The 3780-nt window shown below is 49.7% G+C and overlaps 1 protein-coding gene across 1 annotated transcript in view; it reads right to left on the bottom strand.

Annotated features, from left to right (window-relative positions):
- ANKRD13C (ankyrin repeat domain 13C) overlaps nucleotides 1-3780 on the bottom strand; it is a 30607-nt gene that overhangs the window by 24791 nt on the left and 2036 nt on the right. The gene's annotated exons all lie outside the window — the stretch shown is intronic.

The following is a 3780-nucleotide window of genomic DNA, read 5'->3' as shown; positions in this document are numbered from 1 at the left end:
CGGTCCGGGCTCGGCCGTAGGGCCCCGGGATCTGCCCACGCCGCGGCGATGTGGGGAGGATGTTCTGCCACTCCGTGGGCCGGGCGGCTCGCTGCCCTCGCCCGGCGGGGCCCGCGCTCCGCAGAGCCTGCGCCTTCCTACAGCCCCGGCATCCCGGATCCTGGGACCGGGCTGGCGCCCGGGACGCGCTCCCGGCTTACCCGGGCCTGTCGTGGGCTGCGGAGGGAGGGAAGCACCGGCTCTGGTGCCGCGTACCGTAAGGAGAAGACCCCGATTCTCAGGCCATGGCAAGAATCTGCCGTGATGGCCTGTACGGATTCCTCCCGGTTTCGCGCGTGAAGCGGCGCAGGGGATCCAGGAGTGCCGTGGTGTGGGGTTCGGTACACAACCGCGTACAGCCGCTGCGCTCCAGGGGGGTAAACAAACCACGCGGCAGTGAAATCCCTGAGATGCGCCAGTTCCCCTTGTTCACAAGAGAGCAGAAGCTCTGGGTTACTTCCCCGGCCACCAAAGGTCAAGGGGTTTCTCAACGCCACCTCAAATCAGCCCTTGTGCATCTCCTCTGGTGCTCCTTCCCTGGAGGAACAGGATGCTAACGCTGTTGGGAACAAAACCTCGCCCAGGCCCGTCGCTGTTTGCCCATCTCCCTTGTCTGCGTGGCTATTTCGTTCACCAAGGGAGAGGGACGTAGAAGGAAAAGACCCAGCATGATAGACGGGTGTGAAACAAGAAGTTCCCTGGAGAGCACACGTTGTCTTCCTCAAAAGCACATGGAGGGAAAGGGAAAGATGGGACAGTTGTCGTGTCCTTATGTCGCTCCTTGTAGATGCGTTATCATCTTCTAAAGTAACTGTGTTAGGTTCAGAGCTTCCAGATTTCCCTGGAGGAGTTCCTTTAGCACTAGTTCTGCAAGTATCTACTTACAGCAGTGGAATGAATCATTTAAAAACTGATGATATGCCAAATTCCAGGTAAACTGGATTTCTTATTAATGCTTCCAGGGGAAAACACCTACAAGTTGTCAGGAAGATTAGATCTGCTGTGATAAAAAGAATTACCTTTCTGTGTGACCTCTTTCTTCACCCAATTTGCATAGTCTCCTCTCATACAAAGTGGCTAGGAAGAATTCTAGGCAGAGAGGGGAACTATGAAACACGATTTCTGTGCCTGCTGTCTTCAGAGTGACAGCACAGCTGCTTCCCCCACAGCTATTTACAATTCTAATACGGAATTCTAAATAATTCTAGGGGGGAAAAAGTAGTCACCTTTGCTCTATTGGCCTTTCTGACAAGATTTTTCTGGCTCTTCTTGTTTTTAGAGAAAATTCAACCCCATTTACAAACAGGATTGGAGAGCCCGGTGCTGTTGGCAGTTCTGATGTCTCCTGCCCGTTCTCCAGCGCTGCCCAGGAGGCCGTTTGCCCCGAATGGTGCGGGGCAAGGCTAGGCTGGTGGAGGAGGTGCACGAGCTCGGGTTTCAGCTGATGCTGGAAGCTTCACGTTGCATTTTTAATTACTGGAGGCCAGCTAAGAGGAGACAGAGGCATGAAGTCACTGTTTACCAGCCTATTAAGGAGTCCCTTATTCAATGCAGAAACATAATGAATGCGTTACTAATGGCACCACGCTGTAACAACTGGTGTTCGCAGTGAATCCAGATGTCCTCCCGTGCTAGGACCGTGCCGTGTCATTATTACACACCTACAAATTCTTGAGAATGTTTCGGGGTTTTTTTACTGTCTAACTTGCCCTTGTTTATATTCTCCATCTTCTTAAATTAAATTGCTCTCTTTCAAGCACTAGGCAATTTAGATAAAAGTGGCAGGATCAGGTATGGTGGCAACGCGGAACTGTATTTTCTACAGTTTCTGGGCTGTGAGTCTATGGAAACCTCACTTATGGCATTCCTCAGGTAGGAAATAAATAATGGAGGAGTAATTTCTCATGGGTGTATTCCTCCAGGCACGAGGACTTGTGTAGTCTATAAGTGAATAGATCAAAAAAAAATAGGAATAAAACATTAAATTTGTACAAAGCCCACATGTAGGCAGTAAATGACAATTAGATACTGTAAGTGTGCACTGGCGTTTATTCTAGCTGTAAGTCCAACATTTAAACTTAGGAAAAGTACCTATAGAATATCGAAAGAACCCGGCTATAGAGAAATGCTCTCCCGTTGCCTTTTTCTGTACTTCCACAAGGCAAAACAAAACTAAATCAGGTCCTGGAGGACAGCGAATGGAACTTGCTAGCTCTGGAGAAACAAACCTGTGCTTCTCCCAGTCATTCAGAACGACGGGCCCGAGAGACACGGGAGAGCAACACCACACACGCTTCAAAGGGCATTTAAGGAAATTAACAGGGAAAAGTAGGTTCAGAAATTTAAAGACGTAGCTTCAGTGGCTTCTGTTCAAGTGGAAGTATTAATTCTCTTTTCAGCTGGTGCTGAACCAGAGCACTTTAGAAATGTTTACATCTCCTTATTCAGAAGACAAACCCCCCAAACCCACCAGCTCGTTACTCGGTGTGCTCAGACTGCCCACAGGACTGGCCTCTGCCAGCTCCCTCCTGTCCTCAGGGGTGAGGGCAGCGGGGCAAGGATCCGCGTCCGGGGAAGGACAGAACAACCTCCTCCAGAAACAGCCACAAAAGACTATTATGGGCTACGCAGGCAACCGTGACGTGGAACTGGAGGTAGAGGAGAAATTTTGTGCGGCAAGGAAATCATTCCACATTCCCCTTGTGTCAGCTTGACTATCCTGAACTTTGTCATAAAAATTATTAGAAAAAGAAAAGGAAATCTTTATGATACGGCCTGAGGTTCGCTGGGCACCCGGAACTTTGCTGCCCTGGCAGCAGGGTGGGTTCAAAGCAAAGCTTTCCCAGGGGGGATTTATGTAGACGTTTCCCTATGGGAAACAGAGTTGTCACTGCAGGATTAAACTCCTCCATCCTAAATTTCAGGTTTCCACTCTGTGCCAAGGCTGAAAAATGGACTTGAGACTAATCGGTGTGTTCCTTCTGTTACTGTAAAAGCCGTCAGAGGAACTCTGAGACGCGTTGTGGAGCCTCAGAAAGCAGAAATCCTGCCGTGCACGGGGGATCACTCCACCTCACGTGCACACACTGAAATAAAAGTTCATCCTTTCTATACTTTAAAGACACAAAAATTCGTACACTTTCCAAGAAGTCTCCACCTTTCTGCCTATCTACTACATTTACATCCTGCTGGCATGGCGAAACTATACTACACATGCGCGGGGGTCTTGGGGGGTTATTTGGGGAGTTACCCTCTACTCCTTTTTCCCTTTTATGGTCACCAATCTTTTGAGGACAATTTCATCTCCTTGGATGTTTCCCAGCTCTGTTGTCTGGCCGAGATGATCTTTCTTATCCGCCGCCTTTGAGCATCTCAGCCAGGATGTATCTGTGGTCAAAGTGAGGGTGTCTTCTCTTTAATCACTCAGGCCTTGCTAATCACTCTGGCCTTGTTAAATACAAAGGCAAACATTGTTTGGTGAAAGAATTTCTTAATATTTCCCCCTGTGAGACTTCCAGATCTACACAACGGGGTCCAACGTGACCATATACAGTATAACGGCACTCATCTTCTATCACTAACTGTTTCAGGCCTCAGCTTGCAGGCATCAGCTCGCGGGCATCGCTTCCCCTTAGGCCCAGCTTGGCTCTACACTGACCTGCGGGTGGGATGAAAATTATTTCAGATCCGGCCCAAGGGGTGCGGGGGGCGGCTGCGAGGCCTCCGGCGCACAGCTCCCGC

Source organism: Athene cunicularia, assembly GCF_003259725.1.
Source record: "Athene cunicularia isolate RWA chromosome 8 unlocalized genomic scaffold, athCun1 chr8_part1, whole genome shotgun sequence".
Lineage (NCBI taxonomy): Eukaryota > Metazoa > Chordata > Aves > Strigiformes > Strigidae > Athene > Athene cunicularia.
Note: the sequence above shows the minus strand (reverse complement) of the source record. Positions and strands in the feature narration are given on the sequence as shown.